The 17,590-nt window shown below is 44.3% G+C and overlaps 1 long non-coding RNA gene across 1 annotated transcript in view; it reads right to left on the reverse strand.

The window, feature by feature from the left end:
• The window catches only part of LOC122198867, an 11,909-nt gene extending 6,345 nt beyond the window's left edge, over positions 1-5,564 (reverse strand). Inside the window, exons 1-2 of the long non-coding RNA XR_006193194.1 lie at positions 5,478-5,564; positions 3,301-3,367 (exon numbers count right to left, since the gene is read on the reverse strand). This is a non-coding gene — a long non-coding RNA (uncharacterized LOC122198867). The remainder of the gene's footprint in view (positions 1-3,300; positions 3,368-5,477) is intronic.
• Between the last annotated feature and the right edge of the window lie 12,026 nt (positions 5,565-17,590).

The raw sequence follows: 17,590 nt of genomic DNA on the forward strand, positions 1-17,590 counted from the left end.
GCTAACTCTTTTAGTCAATGGAGATTCGTTTAGTCAAAGACGAAAGCTTTAGATGAGAAGGGACAGCCTTGAAGTGGGGTTGATGAGATTGTGTGGGTTTGTTGAATTGGATTAGAGCTGGAAAGGAGATGATTGGTCATGAGCAGCATGACTTCTGTAGACATATGGCTGTTGACTATAAAAGGCATCTAGCTGATTTAAGAGCTTCCTAGTTTTAATTATATTCTCAGGGCCCTCTTGGACACTTCTGCCTTCCAACCTGCCCCAGTACTGCAGTCAATCAGAAAAGTTCTTGGGACTTAACCAGGCTCACATCTTCATGGAATGTGGGGCTCACACATTTCTCCTATGATCAGTTGGCCCAGGATACACTCTTTCATTTGACCACGTTATCCGTATGTGACTTGTCTATGTCCATGCAGTGGCCTGTTATGAGCCGAAAAGTTTGCCCAGATGTTTTTGTCTGGTCATACAGATCCACTATGGTCTACCCTGGGCTCATTAATAGTCTAAGCACATAACAAGTGTAGCCCCATCACTGTACATCACTCACTATGTGCCCACTTGGATGGAGCCCTGGCCTGGCAATTACAAGATTGGGTTTCACTTCTACTCAGCTGTGACACCTGAGCAAATCACTTAACCTCCCCTTGCCCATTTCCTCCTGAACAAACAGGGGCAGGTATGGTGGATAGCACCACATGACCTTCTAAAATTCCATCCAGCTCTAATGATTGGGGAACAAAAAGTTTTAGATTGGAGGCAGCCTTCTTGAGTCCTGGTTTATTGATCACTGTTGGCCTGGTGAAAAATGCAGTGGGCAAAATGCTAGAATCGGGCAATAGTAGAGAAGTTTGCAAGCCTAGAAAGAGGTTAGCCTGTGAATTCTGAAGTGCTTGGTGAATTGGCATCAGATCCTGAGGCTGTGAAATCTTCTTGGGGTATCTCTGATTCTATGAGTTTTCTGCTCTCACCAAAAGAGTGACATTCATGTTGATGGTGCGACAGGTAATTTTCATTTTCTTTAGGCTTTTCTATATTTGTCATGTTTTCTGTAAGAATATATATACACTTGTGTACACAGTTTTTGTAAAAACAACAGAACCAAAAAGATGCCTTTGTTTTTATAGGAGCATGAAATATATTTGTTTTACATTATTAGAATATATTTTGCTGTTTGTTCATTTCAGTGGGCATTACTGAACATTGTGTTTAATTATTATGTGGTTACTATATGTTTATGTGTTGGGTATCTATATGTTTTTCTTTTATTAATGGTTTAGGAAGGTTCGTAGCATTCCTATAATCTCTCTGCCATGAATGGCAAGGGTACTTATGAAAGAGTTTCTGCTCTCAAAGAGCTGATTGCTTTGAAATAGATTAGACTTATTCATATGTTTGTATTCCTGTTCAATGTCAAATCCTTCGTTGGAGGAATATTAATAAATATCCCAGAATCCATATAAAATTTATGAGTTTTATTTATGTTCAAAACACTGAATATTCTCCCCAGCATTGTTCATTTTTCTGGGTCTTTTTCTTATTAGCACATTTGAAAAAAATGTTTCTTTCCTTTAATGTAAGTCTATTAAAGTCAATAGCCAATAAACACTTTTAATTAAAAAAATATACTGTCTTCTTTTCTGTAAATAGTAGTGAGTCTATTGAACAAAATATTAAATTTCCATGATACTAGAAATTTTCTCCACTGGAAAAAAGATTTTTTTCTACATTTATTTCATGTGTAGTCATTGTTTTAAGGGCACTTAACGCTGAATGCAGAATCCAAGGAGATTCAACAATGTACCTGTCTCTTTAAATTATATAATTAGGGGCCTTAAGACCATGCTAGCACATTAATAAAAATAATAATAACCACGACCTAGGGAGCATTTTTAATGTACCAGGTACCTTTGTAAGTGCTTTCCATATATATGTTGTTGACCCTTAGAACGAGGCTGTGAAGCGCTGATATTATTATTCATCTGTTAAGAACGAAGTTTCAGGAAGGTTGAGTAGCCTGCCTGGGGGCCTACCAGGCATTTCTGGAAGGTTGAGTAGTTTGCCTAAGGGCCTACCACTAGTCAGCTCCCAAGTTAAACTTCAGCGGCATCTGACTAAAACTCTGCGGTTAACCATTACACTAAATAGCTTCTTGTGACTTGCCCCTGGGTTGAGGGGGCTAAGGGAAGGGAGGAGAGAATAGAAGGGCCCTGTGGCCTGATGTATGGGGTGCTTCTGGAGCTTCACTGCAGCCCAGCCCTGGCTCCCACTCCTCCAATGGGGAATGGCCGATACCGGCCTATGTAGTCCACAGTCCCATGCTGGCACCTGTAGGTGCTCAGCGTGGGTTGCCATTCCATGTTCCCCAATTCCTTCAGCCCCAGTATGGGGACTCTAATCACGTCCTGAATGGCGTTGAAAGGGTTGAGGTCTGTGATCAGTTCAAGTGGACTCGGGGAATCAATAAGAGTCTGAGGTGTCCTAGATATCTTGGGGGAGCGATATGTTATTCTCTGGGAATAAAGGGAAAAGATTCTTCTAAAATATTTTTTAAGCCACATACTTGTGTAATTAAAGCATTTTAATAAAAATTTCAAACAAAGATCATCAAAAGGTCAAGATTAGAGTGTGTAAGCAACTATCTTATCCAGGATGGTTTTTTTTTTTTTTTTTTTTCCTGTCCAGGCAGCTTGGAGCTCACTGAGAAACCACAGAGTTAAATGATTATCCTGTGCCTTCCTGATTAGAAACAGGCTGCTCTCTGCAGTTTGATTAGTCTCGCTCGTAGCTATGGGATTACAGCTTATTAAAACTGACAGTGCTATGGAGGGCAGGGAGCCGGGAAGGTCAAACTTACATGCTGAGCCAGCCACCAGCAAGGCTCTGCCTTTACCTGAAGGTTTTGTGTAATTGGCATTCATTTTAATATTCTTTTTCATTTCTTTCCCTTTTTTTCAGCGTTTGGGTCTCATCCTCATTTTACTTACACCTTTTCTCTCCCTTCTTTCTTGGGAGAGTCCCTGACTTGTGACCACATGACCCAAATAACAGTGGGGGAAAAAAAATCGAACCCAGTGTAAGCAACGTAAATTAGGGTAACCATACATCCTTGTTGCCCATAATAGCCCTGTTTTGTGTCTGTGCGTCCAGGCATAATTACCAACGGCACCCTCTTTTACCCTCAAAAGTGCCTTAGTTTGGATGACAAATTATATGGTTACCATAATGAGGGATAGAGATGGTCAGACCAGAGAGCAGGTGCTTTGCTTCATCTAAACTGGAACAGCTGCTACCCACCTCTAACCAATCGCTGCTGTGGATCCACTGCTGTCAAATCTTCCAGTGTCTCAGCGAAGACCCAAATCTGGATTTTCAGAAATCGCACAATTTGTAAATGCTGGTTCCATTTTTTAAAAATATTCTGCTAGCCAAACAAATCCTAGGTGTGCTGAGTTTGCAGCCCCTGGTTTAGAATCTGGAGGGAAACCTTTGACATCTTTAGCATTTTTAAATTTCTCAGTGACTCATCAAAACATACAGAAAAAGCACCTCTGGTTTCTAGCTCCGGCAGCTGATTACAGATTCCCAGATTAAGAGATCCCCACATTGTCCCAACTCCATGGCAGGATCCCCCGAGAACAACTAGCACCATTCTAAATCTGCTCAAAGGGAAAAGAAAGCATCATCCTGTTCAGCCAATTTTATGGATGAGAACTGTGAGCCCTGGAGAACGAAGACCAGCAGTCAGTCGGTCTTTCAAGGAGTTTAAACAGACACACGTTTCTTTCCAGTTACCACTTTGGCTCTCCTACATCATCCTGTATTTTCTGCTGAGTGGTGGCCTTCCAGGGTCAGCAGTGATTGCCCAGAACTTACTTTCCAATGATTCTGACTCACAAAGCCAGCTGGGACCGGGACATACGGGCTCCTATTGCACCTTCCGGCATTAATAGCAATAGGCCTAACACAGTGAGGGTGCAATTACAGTTTGTCAAGTGAACGAATATTCTTGTAGCTGTTGAGGCATCCTCTTCGGATTGTAGCCAGCTGAACACTGGTTAGAAGTGACTCGCACAGCAGTGCGTGGTAGGACCTAGGCTGAATGTCTCATCAGTGGTGGTTTTATGTCTCTCTATGCTAGGCAGGCTCCCAGTGACCTGGCACATTTTTTTCCTTCTTTTACTTGGTTCGCTTTGTACCATTAGCATCTCCTAGTGCTGGCCTCAAAGCAATTTCCTCTGCTTTGACAAGAGGAACTCACAGTGAACTTTTCTTTTGTTCTCATTCCTCACCATGCACTTTGAGACCAGGCTGAAGTTGCCAAGGAGTTCAAACGACCCGTGGTTCTGCCGGTATGATTCAGAGGGATTAGCACGTCCTCTCTGCACACTGTCCCTGATGTTCGCCTCCTTCCCTGAACTGCTGTCCCCTGCTGTCTGCTCCTTTGTCTGAGAAGCATATTTTCTCTTATTATCACCTAGTTCCCTGCCTGTTTCGAATGGCTTCAGCTCGCCTCCTAATGAAATCAAGATGTTGCTATTAATGGTCTTCTCTTTCCTAACAGCTTAGAGTCACTTCCTTTTGTTTAGTCCTTTTTCCCTTCCCTCCCAAACCACACACTCATCTCTGTTTCAAATAAAAATTTCCTAACCCTTTCATAACTACTGCTTTATAGCTGCTAGCAATAAGGCACAAGAGGGAGGAGATAAAAGTAAGTGGCGAGAACCCAGAAGGTGAGGGGGTGAGGGATCCTCCAATAATTGAGAAACAGGGCAAGCGTCTTTAGGAGGCTTCTTGTATGAAGAAATTAGGTCAGATTAGCCCTCCAGACTGAACGTTATAAACCCAGTAGTCTGGTGAAGTTTTCCTGTAGTTTTTACGGATGGAATGGAAAAATGGTTTCCCCTCTGAGGATCTGTTTTCCTTCCAAATAGTTAAAATCTTGTCTAGCAACATCCCAGTATCATTTGCGTTAGCCATAAATCCATTCATAAGATCCAGTGACATAATAGATGTAAGAGTTTCTCAAATCACGCCCCCAAAAGTTAAAATATTTACCCACATAATCCAGCATTTTCCATTCCCTACTTACTTATTTTTATTTTGGTTTAACATTTGGTTTAACAATAACATTTCCATCATAATTCCATTTATCATTCCCCATGCTGAAGAAAATACAAGCTATGCAAATATCCTCAGTTCTCCCCACATAGTAATTTACACATCAAAAGAGAAAAAAAGAGAGTGACAGAATATGTTCGATTTTTTCTTTTTTTATCCTATGTCTGATTTTGGTTAGACTCTCCAATTGCATGTTGTCTGAGTAGAAAAGTTGCTTATAGTCATGTTGAAAAAGTCAGTTCAACTTTACTTTTCCACTCAAACATTCAGCTATTACCACAAATCCCACGTGTCAAAAAACAGATTTATTCTCTCTCATCAACCACACTAGTTCTCCACTGCAATTTCCTTACCTCTGTCAGTGGCCTCTGTCTTCTAGTCAGTCTGGTAGGGAAAAATGATAAAATGGCCAACAGGACTGGTAGGGAAATTCCAGTCCCCACCCGAAGACTCCCCTTCCGGGTTCTTCTTCCTATGTTGCTTGTTGCGCATGCGCGCCAAATTACTACTAATGCGGAAGTAACAGACTATAAATTGTCCCCCACGCTTGCGCTCCGGCGCTCCGGACTCAGACCTCTGGAGAACAATCTCCTCTGAGCCCACTGATGTGAAATAAACCTCCTGCCTTCCAAGATGCCCAAGTGCCGCTTGGTTCTTCCGCCGGGTGATCCAGAGCAGGTTCCGTAACATTCGGTTCCCTGACCAGGAAACCCAACCGCGCTGGCCCATTGTTGCCACCGGTTTGGGAAAATGGTGAGGCAATGATGGAACGAGGAATCGCAGTGGAGAAGGTGCTCCCTGCCTGATATGCGTCATTCTCCCACTCTGTCGCCTCAGGCTGGCCCCACTCTGCTGTTCCCGCTGGGCTCGAGGGGACTTGGCAGGTGAGGACCTGGACCTGTCATCGGATACTGGTAAGGCCTAGGGCCCCTGACCCGGTCAGACCCACCCGTCAAGGTGGAAGGAGAGCCTGATCACCTCCTGTAGACCTTTCAGAGGTCTCACAGGTTGGGATTCCCAGGGAGGGAATGTATTAACCTCTGGTCTGAATGTGTGAGTGAATGTGCAGTGCAACCTGGTCCTCCAGTTGGGACTGAATCTGTGGCTCCATGGGCAGGTACCCTTAAGATCCCCAAAAGCCCAGGGAGTCTGAGTGGGCCTGTCTGTGATTCCGTGGTGAACGGCATACAGTTTATGGCAAAATTGGAATCGTTTCTGATCCTAAGTCACAAAGCTGAGACCGCTACTGCAAAGCATCACCTAAGTTACTTGGGAACATGGCCAGATGGGCACCTAACTGGTCTCCTCATTAGAGGGGGCACCCCTACCCCTCTGTCTGTCTTTGCAACTCCATCTCACGGGAACATTATGGGGTTGGGAACAGAGCAAAAAAGGGGTTTTCAGGAGATTATGGAATTAAGATGATCCCCGGCAAGTTAAGGACCCTATGTGAGTTGAAATGGCCCACTTTTGGTGTAGGATGGCCCTTTGAGAGAACCTTAGATGTCCCAATGGTTCACCACATCCAGCATGTTGTCACCGGGGAACCAAGTCACCCTGATAAGTTCTCGTATAATGACTCTTGGTTAGAGATTGCCCAAACCCTTCTCCCTTGGGTGTGATTTACCTGCAACAAACAGGGACAGGCTAGGGTCTTACTCGCCTTGACAAAGCAGCCCAAGGAAGGTCAACAGAAGTCCTGACCTCCACAAATTCTCACCGGTGACCAATCTTGCCCCTGCCATATGTTCCCCTGAGACTGTCAGCACCTAACCCCCCAGTTCCCAAAACTCTGCCACCTTCAGTCTCCCCACCACCTCCAGACTTGGCAGATCCTCTCTCCCCTAGACCAACAGCCAGATTGTACCCTCTGTCAGGCACAAGTGCTCTCCAGATGCTGGTCCACATCAGCCAGTACCAAGAAGCTCTCCTCCAGGGTATCCGAGCAGGGCCTAAGAAGCCCATGAATATGCTCAGCAACAAGGGGAATCCCCCAGGGATTATTATGAGAGGCTACACCCTGTTTGATTCCGAGGCACAAAAGAACCATGACAAAAGGATGGGGAAGGTCCAGCCACCAAAAGGGGGATGGCCCAGAACCTCCTTAGAAAGGGATCAGTGCGCCTACTGCAAGGAGAAAGAACGTTTAAACAATGAATGTCCCAACTGGGAAAGTCCCAGAAACCCAGCCGATATGCAAAATAACCCTGCAGAAAAGACCTCATAGGCCTAGCAGGAATAGATTCATATTGAGGGGGGCCAGGCTCACTTCTTCTTGGCCCCCATGAGCCCACGGTCAAAATGAAAGTAGGGGGCCAAACTGTGACTTTTATGTGAACTCAGGGGCCACACGGTATGGCGTGAATTCCTCTACCTACCTGAGTGCCCTATCCCTCTCCTTGGCGGGGATGTACTCTCAAAGCTGGGGGCCCAAATAACCTTTGAGCCAACAGGACGCACCAGCGTCATGTCCAATTGGACAAGAAGAATAAGTCCCCCTCATAATGGCAATCACTACAGCAAGAAAGAAAAAATGGAGGCTATTCTGCACACAGGTCCAACCGAGTGGCCCGCCCGAATTCAGGGCTGCCTTCCCCACTGTCTGAGCTGAGGACAATCCCCCTGGACTTGCCCATAACCAGGCCCCTGTCATTGTAAAGTTAATCCCAGGGGCTCAATCGCAGAGACAGTGGCAATACCCCCTCCCACCAGAGGCAAGGGCAGGCATCCAAGAACACCCTGCTCTTGCCAGTCAAGAAGCCAGGAGGAGGGTAGCAACCAGTTCAAGACATACCAGCTATCAACAAAGTAACTGTCTCCTTGCACCCAGTTCTCCCAAACCCGTACACCCTTCTCAGCCAGATCCCAGACTCTGACAGCTGGTTTACTTAAAGGAAGCCTTCTTCTGCCTCCACTTGGCCCCCCAGAGCCAACCCTTGTTTGCCTTTGAATGGACCAAACCAGACACAGGGCGTCAGCTGCAAATGACTTGGACGCGCCTCCCATAAGGGTTTATAAAAACTCCCCTACCCTCTTTGGGGAGACACTGGCCAGAGACTTTGCTGGCTTTCCAAGGGAGGCCACACGCTACACCCTTCTCCAGTATGTGGATGACCTCCTCCTTGCCAGCAATACCTAAGAGAATTGTACAGAGGGCACAAAGGCCCTTAACCTGGGTGCCAAGGAGAGGGATAGGGCACTCAAGGTCGGTAGAGGAATTCATGCCATACCGTGTGGCCCCTGAGTTCACATAAAAGTCATAGTTTGGCCCCCTACTTTCATTTTGACCGTGGGCTCATGGGGGCCAAGACTCAGGATATCAGGTCTCATAAAAAAAGCACTAGAGCCAGAGAGAAAGAAGGTCATCAGCTCCTTACCCCAGCCCCAAACTAAGAGGGGGCTATGAGAATTCCTGGGGGTTGCAGGATTCTGCCAAATCTGAATTCCTGGGCTCTTGGCAATAGCAAGAATAATCTCTTGGTAGGACTGGATTGAGAACCCCCTGTCTGGACAGAGGAGGCCGAAGTCGCCTTCCTAGAGATAAAGGCCACCTTGGGACAGGCACCAGCCCTTGGCCTGCTGAATATAAAAAAGCCTTTTTAATCTCTTTGTGCATGAGAAGGAAAAGGTTGCCCTTGGGGTTCTCATACAGACCGTTGGCCCTTGGCAACAGCCAGTAGCATACCTGTGGAAGAGGCTGGACCCAGTGGCAGCAGGGTGGCCACCATGCCTTAGTGGCCACAGTTCTGCTCATTAAGGGGGCAGATAATCTCACCCTGGGACAAGAACTAAATGTCAAGTTCCCTCATGCTGTTGTGTCTCTCATAAACACTCAAGGACACCGCTTCCTCTCCAACTCTTGGCTACCACAATACCAGGGGCTCCTCTGCAAGATCCATGGGTCACTCTTAAAATAGTGCAGATGCTGAACCCCACAACTTTCCTACCCTCTGAGAAAGGAAAACCAGACCATGACTGTTCTGAGGTGACCAATAAAGTATTTGCAAGTCACTCAGATCTACGTGACCAGTCTCTACAGAACCCAGACCTCACCTTGTTCAGTGATGGTAGCAGTTTTATCACAGAGGGTGTTCAAAAGGCAGGGTATGCAGTGACAACTACAGATGAAGTCCTAGAGGCCAATGCCCTACCTGTGGGATGGTCAGCACAGCAGCCTGAATTATATGCCCTAGTCTGGGCCCTCACCATCAGTGAGGGCAAATGATCTACACCAACTCGCAGTGTGCCTTCACTACCGGGATGAGGTACACATACGTGGGGCAATCTACAAAGAGAGGGGCCTCTTCACTGCCGTGGGGAAGACCATCAAAAACAAGGAGGAAATACTAAAGCTCCTCAAGGCCATCTGGCTTCCAAAAGAAGTTGCAGTTCTATACTGCAAAGGACACCAGAAAGGAGATGACCCTACAGCACGAGGGAATCGTCTAACAGACAAAGCGGCCAAGATAGCAGCTGATAAGGAGGTATAGACATGGCTCTCTCCTTTATCCATGCCATGACCCCCCCTCCCAGGAGTTCGAAGAAGAAATTGTCTCTCCATTTGGCTTACTGGCCACAATCCACAGCGATAATGGGCCTGCATTTGTAGCGGACTGCTTACTGGCCTCAAAGCTCAGGGAAAGTAGAGCGGATGATTCACACCCTCAAGTGAACCTTAGCCAAGTTCTATCAGGAAACAGTCCTCCTGTGGCCAGACCTGTTGCCCCGGCCCTCCTGCATGTCCATTGCACACCAGGAACTAATATATGGGAGGCCCCCTCCATGTCTAGGGAGCCTCCTAGGTAACTTACACCAAATAGGGGATAAGAGAACAATTTCAAGCTTTAGGGGCCACCATAAATGAGTTACAATGTTATACCATAGAGAGGGCCCCAATCTCATTAGGATCTCCTGTACCGCCCCCCCTCACCAGGGGACTCATTCTGGGTCAAAGATTGGAAAAAAAGACCCTCTCAGACCACAGTGGACTGGGCCTTATACCGTTATTCTGACCACCCCTACTGCCCTCAAGGTTACAGATATCACTCCATGGGTCCACCACTCCAGAGTCAAGAGGACCAATCCTGAGGAGCCCCAGACTTGGAAGTCTGACCCAAGTTCGACAAACCTGCTCCAAGCGACCTTCCAGAGAGTCCTAGATTCTTGGGATCTTCAGCCCTGCTCCAGTCATACCCCAGAAGCTGGCTGGTCTATATATGGCAGAAGCTTGAAGAATCGCCAGTCCTATAAAATAAATAGACTGTCCTTACTCCTTGCCATCGGATTGGCAGAGCTTGCCCCAGGAAGCTGGGAAAACAGTGAGAGGTGTCTGTTTGCACTCTCATTGCTCTTATGGGTAGGATGTTTTGTTGGTATTGGTTGCATCAAGTCTGGGCCCCATTTGTAAACCTTCAGCCCTAAGGCCCAGGCTAAATGAGTGGTGTTGCTACCTGTCCTCCTAGGGGCAGGAATAACCATGGGAACAGGGACTGGCTTAGGAGGCATAGGCTCTTCTGTGGGACTACTCCCTAGTGTCCTTGCTGAGCCAAATAAGTTCCCTGGCAGGAGTTTCCCTCCAGAACAGATGGGCACTTGACCTCCTCACTGCCAAGAAAGGGGGCACCTGCATCTTCCTTGGAGAAGAATGTTGTTACTTTGTAAACCAGTCGGGAATAGTCACAACCAAAGCCAGGGAACTAAGGGAAAGGACCAGCCCATAATAAATGAAGATGATGCCTTCTAATACAGCCTATATCTATTTAAGGGGGCATCAAAGCAGGGGAATGATAGGGAAAAATTATAAGACGGCCGACAGGACTGTTAGGGGAATGCCAGTCCCCACCGGGTTCTTCTTGCTACCCCTCTTGCTGCGACGCGCACCAAATTACTACTAATGTGGAAGTAACAGACTGTAAATTGTCCCCACGCTTGAGGTTGGGTATCAGACCTGTGGAGAGTGATCTCCTCTGAGCCCACCAGTGTGAAATAAACCTCCTCCCTTCCAAGATCTCCGAGTGCCACTTGGTTCTTCTGCTGGGTGATCCAGACCAGGTTCCATAACAAATCCATCTGGAAACCTGTTCCTTGGATGAATGATAGAACTCATAGAAGGGATGGGGATGGGATATTTTAAGGGAGAGATCAACAAGACTTGATGACTGTCTAAACAGCGTGATTCAAGGCTGATTACCATCCATCCTGCCCTATGTCTCTTTCAGTCCTCCCCCATTCCTTTCTTCTTCCTTTACATATATCATTCACTGCTACTAGGCTAAGCTGTCATAAATATTATCTTCTGTGGGATACTCTTTAACTAAAAACCATCAGTGGCTCCCCAGTGCCCTCCAGAGCAAGGCTGGGCTGGCTGATGAATTCCTAGGCCTGTCATAATCAGACCCTATCCAATTGCTGTGGGCTCCCACTTTTTCCCAATGGTCATATCCTAATCGTACCATTCTTCAAGGTCCAGCCTAAGAACGAAATCTTCCATAAAAACTTGCTGTTCTAGAATCCTAGACTCTCAGGATTGAAAGAGGAGGGGCAACTATTCTGGTTTTCCTTGTTCAGAAAGGCATCACCAACCAGGGCTCTAGGTGTTTTGTTTGCTCAGGTCTTCAATCCTGTAAGCCTCGTCTCCCAACTATGAGCTCTGTGAGGGAAGGGTAATTCCTCACAAAGGAATATCCCCAATCCTTGCCCCAGCTTACAACAGTTGTGTCCACTGAAATAATTAAAGGGGGAGAGTGAGACTAGTTTTCTTCCCACCACAGGCCTGCAGTATGCCTTCTGCTCCTCTGTCTTTAACATAGTGCCTGTCCTATCCCTGTTGCATTACAATTTGTTCAATGATTCCTGTGCTTTAGCATACCACCTTCTTTACTGCTCATGGCAGACCTCTGAAGTTGATATTTTCCCATTTACAGAGAAGAAACTGAGACTCGGAGAGGTTAAGTGACTTACTCAAGCATACAAAGCAGGAGATCCAGGATCTAAACAGTGTACTATGACTCTGAAGCCCAGCATTTTCCCATTTTGCTCCCTGACCTCCCCAAACTACGCTTTTCTTACACAGAGCATCTGCTGTACTTCAAGAGCAAAGGCCAGAGGTAGGTAGAGGCTGATGTCTCCTGTGATCACCTCTCTTGGTTGTCCTCTGGGCTACCCCAATCATTACTCCCTGGCACTCTAGAACTGGTAAGTCAGGATGACTTAGTAACTGTTTTCTTTTCCCTTTTTTGTTCCCTGAAATCTACAGCTGCATTTTAATGATGAGAGGACTGAGGAGTGACCCGGACGGAGATTGCAATTTTGTTTTGGTCAAAGGCTCATACATTTACATACAAATGAAAAGCATGTAAATTGTAGAAAAGGGGAAAAATTAGCCTTGCTCCTTTTCAGAAAGAGAATTCTTTGGTGATGTGGAGAATATAATTTTAGAACCAGAAGAAATGTTACAGATCATCTATTCAACTCCCTTATTTTATAGAGGTGGAACCCAGGCCCAGACAGTGTGACTAACCCAAAGTCCAACAGGAAATAAGAGGCAAGGCAGGAACAAGAGTCTAGGTTTCCTTTCTCAGTCCCAGCCCTTTTCCATGTCCTATCTCTTGTTCTGCATTGACGCATCCTGAGTACTCTAAAGCAGCTCCTACATGCTTAGGAGCATATACTACATGCTTAGGATGGTTAATTTCATATGTTGACTGGGCTAAGGGATGCCTAGAAAGCTGGTAAAACATTGTTTTTTCTCGTGTTTGTGAAGGTGTTTGGGGAAGAAATTAACATTTGAGTCTGTAGACTAAATAAAGAAGATGCTCTCACTAGTTCAGTCCAATCTGTTGAGGGCCTGCATAAAATAGAAAAGATGGAGGAAGGATGCATTTACTGTCTTGAGCTGGGACATCTATCTTTCATGGATCAGTGCTCCTCAGACCTTCAGACTTGGATTAGAACTTATAGCACTGGTCCTCAGTTTCTCTGGGCTTCCTGCTTGTGGATGGCAGATCAGACCTTGGGACTTCTCAGTCTCTGTAATCATGTAAGCCAATTCCTGTAATAAATCTCTCCTTCTATTTACCTGTCTGTCTATCTATCTGTCTGTCTCCTATTGGCTCTGCTTCTCTGGAGAACCCTGGAAGAAATTATTTCACCACTCTGGCACTAGCTATAGTTTCCTAGCTGCTGGGATAACAGTGATTCTTGAACATAGTGGTTATTCTATTTGCAGATACTTTTTTAGAAAATTTTTATAGGAACATTATATTATTATTGTTTTTAAGTTTATTTTGAGAGAGAGACACAGCATGAATGGGGGGGAGGGGCAAAGAGAGAGAAGGAGAGAGAATCCTAAGCAGGCTTTGCACTGTCAGTGCAGAGCCCAATGTGGGGCTCAAACCCACAAACCATGAGATCATGACCTGAGCTGAAGTCAGATGCTTAACCACTGAGCCACCCAGATGCCCCGTAGATAACATTTTTAAAAGACTTCATTGACGTAATATGACTATGGGCATCATGGAAGTTGGCAAAGATGTCTCAAGCCCTTTCTAATGTATTATGCCATTTATTATGCCATAATGTATTATGCCCTCTCTGCCTATGCCCAACCCATAATTATAAAGGACCCACTGATTTTTATGGGTTGCTGGTTTGTATCAGGAGAGGAGAAGGAGTGAGCAATGGTGCTCATCTTCCAGGATCCTCTCAGGTAATCCTATCTTTTTCTCATGGGTCCTTGATAGTCTATGGAATTTAATCCAGCCAAAAAGTACATAAAAACCAACATCTTGATCAAGGATTTCCCATATTTTGTCACCAGGGATATGCTCAGTCACATACATCTTCCTCACCCTAATTCTTTTTAGTACCTAGTATTCATTTTTACATCCAGTCAGTATCCACTTTTAAATAAGTGTCAGGCTGTGTTGACATTTGGGATTCAATGACAAATATCCCACAGAGAACATCTGCCTTCCTGAAACTTTCAGACCAGGAGCAAACTCCAAAATTACATGTATTCTACAGAATTAAAAAGCTTTACTTTGCTCATGTAATCTACCAAATCAGGGGAGGAGGAGTCAAGATGGCGGAACAGCATGGAAGTTTTTTGTGTGTCTCGCGTCCATGAAATACAGCCAGACCAACACTAAACCATTCTGCACACCTAGAAAACTGATCTGAGGATTAACACAACAATATGCACAACCTGAACCACAGAATTCAGCAGGTACGCGGCATGGAGAGGTGAACTTGGGGAGTGAGAAGCTGTGGGAAGGGAGGTGCTTTGCAGGCGGAGAGAGGACAGAGACGGGGTGACGGGGGGGTGTGGAGAATACGGGAAAAGCACCCCTCCCCAAAAGCAGCTGGAGAGAAAGTAGAAAATTGGAAACAGCCACAGGGACTAAACTCAAAAGGGAAAAAGGAGAAAGGAGAGGGTTTAATTCCATTAAGACTGTAAACAAGGGGAGCGCAAAGTCTGCAACTCTGCAGCTTGATACCTGGTGGTGCTCTGGTGGGAAGGGCGAATCCCCAGGAACAGAGTGGGGTCCGGGAGGTTCTTGGGCCACACAGGGAAAAGCGGTTCCACTGCTGGAAGGACATTTGGTAGGGACTGTTGAAGCCACCTGGTCCCAGCAGACCCCAGAAAATGGCCACATTCACTGGTGCTGGAACAGGTCATTAAGGGTGAAGACTGGTGCCAGATGTGTGTTGTGATTTTCCATAATCCCTAAAACGCTGCTGCTACACTATCTGGCAAACTTCTGGGGTGGGCTGGCACCCAGCTGCAGTCTCAGGGCACCGGCAGCGGCAGGGTCCAGCAAGTGTTCCTGGGTGCAGCCGACATTCGGTCATTGCTCATTTGGCCATTGCTCAGTGAGACCCTCCCACAGAAGGGTGGAAGGGGTCAAAGCTGCAGTCCTTCAGACGTAAGGGGCCAGGGAAAACAGCTGCATCTGAGACAAAACTCGAGAGAGAGGTACTGCCTGGGGCCTGGTCATGGACAGTGAAAAAGTAGGGAGTGGACGAAGGCTGAAGACAGAGGACAGGTGCGCAATTGCTGATCGGGGAGAACAGAGTTCCGATACTAGAGACTTGGTAGCTGGGTCACGCCATTTTCACCATTCCCACGCATGTACATACGCACCTACGAGAGCCACAACACTCCACCCCAGTAGGCTAGCAGCGCCATCTAGTGGAGAACAGAGCTATTACACTGAGCCCTGCCCAACTGGGCCAACCTTGCTCTTCAAGAACACAAGTCTCACCATCTACTTAGTTTATGGACTATAAAGCACTTCATAGTCTGACTTCTATGGGAAAATGAAGTAATTTCAGTCCTATTTCAATCTGTTAGGTCCATCTATTCAATTTTCTTTCTTTTTTTTCTTTTTCACTTCTTTTCTTTAATACAGAAAGAGAAAAAATTCATTTTTATTTTCAATTTTAATTAAAAATATTTTTATTTAATTTTTTACTATATTTTTTACTTCTGTGTAAATTTTTTCAAATTCTGTTTTACTTCCATAATTTTATTTTAGTCTACTTCAGTGCATTCACTTTTTCAGATTTTCAAATGATTTTCTTTTTCTTTTTTCTTTTTTGTTTCTTTTCTTTTTCTTGAATGCAGAAAAACTTAATTTTTACTTTCAATTTCTATTAAAAATATTTTTCCTTAATTTTTTTACTATGGTTTTTGCTTTTATGTAAATTTTTTCAAATTCTATTTTACTTCCATCATTTTATTTTAGTCTACTACAGTGTATTCACTTTTTCAAATTTTCAAACGATTTCCTTTTTTCTTTTCTCTTTTTTCTCTTTTTTGTTTCTTTTTCTTGAATACAGAAAGAGAAAAAAATCATTTTTATTTTTAATTTTTATTAAAAATATTTTTCTTTAATTTTTTTCTGCTATATTCTTTTGTGTAAATTTTTTCAAATTCTATTTTACTCCCATAATTTCATTTTAGTCTATTTCAGTGCATTCATTTTTTTCAAATTCTCAAATGATTTCCTCTCCGCCCCCCCTTTTTCTCTAATCTGTCAAACCACTTTCAACACCCAAACCAACACACCTAGGATCTAGCATCATTTATTCGATTTGTGTGTGTGTGTGTGTTTAATTTTTCAATTTTAATATTTTTTAGTTTTAATTTTTCTACCTCATTAATTCCTTTTCTCCCTTCAAAATGACAAAATGAAGGAATTCACCCCAAAAGAAAGAGCATGAAGAAACAATAGCCAGGGATTTAACCAACACAGATACAAGCAAGATGTCTGAACCAGAATTTAGAATCACAATAATAAGAATACTAGCTGGAGTCGAAAATAGATTAGAATCCCTTTCTACAGAGATAAAAGAAGTAAAAACTAGTCAGAATGAAATTAAAAATGCTATAACTGAGCTGCAATCATGGATGGATGCTGTGGCAGCAAGGATGGATGAGGCAGAACAGAGAATCAGCGATACAGAGGACAATCTTATGGAGAATAATGGAGCAGAAAAAAAGAGGGAGATGAAGGCAAAAGAGCACAATTTAAGAATTAGAGAAATCAGTGACTCATTATAAAGAAATAACATCAGAATCACAGGGGTCCCAGAAGAGGAAGAGAGAGAAATAGAGGTAGAAGAGTTGTGTGAGAAATCATAGCAGAAAACTTTCCTAACCTGGGAAAAGACACAGACATCAAAATCCAGGAAGTACAGAGGACCCCCATTAGATTCAACAAAAACCGACCATCAACAAAGCATATTATAGTCAAATTCACAAAATACTCAGGCAAGGAGAGAATCATGAAAGCAGCAAGGGAAAAAAAGTCCCTAACCTACAAGGGAAGACAGATCAGGTTTGCAGCAGACCTATCTACAAGAAACTTGGCAAGCCAGAAAGGAATGGCAGATATATTCAATGTGCTGAATCAGAAAAATATGCAGCCAAGAACTCTTTATCCAGCAAGGCTGTCATTCAAAATAGAAGGAGAGATGAAAAGTTTCCCAGACAAACAAAAATTAAAGGCGTTTGTGACCACTAAACCAGCCCTGCAAGAAATTTTAAGGGGGACTCTCTGAGGGGAGAAAGGATGAAAAAAAAAAAAAAATATATATATATATATATAGGTATACATATCAAAAGCAACAAAGATTACAAAGGACCAGAGAACACCACCAGAAACTCCAACTCTACAAGCATCATAATGGCAATAAATTAATATCTTTCAGTAATCTACCAAATCATATCCCAACTACAAAAGAAGACTATAAAACTGTTTTAGGAGATGAGAGAATGTGGACAATCACTAGATGACAATATCAGTAGATAAATCAAAATGTTAGAGATGTTTATTATTCATTCTCAAAGGAATAGAACTATGGACCAAATCAGTGAGGTGAGTTTGCCTCTGAGCTGGTGGCTGAGTTACTCCCACTAATTCAGTTTGCATGGTCTCCCTGGTAAGACTCCCAACAAATC

Source organism: Panthera leo, chromosome C2 (assembly GCF_018350215.1).
Source record: "Panthera leo isolate Ple1 chromosome C2, P.leo_Ple1_pat1.1, whole genome shotgun sequence".
Classification (NCBI taxonomy): Eukaryota; Metazoa; Chordata; class Mammalia; order Carnivora; family Felidae; genus Panthera; species Panthera leo.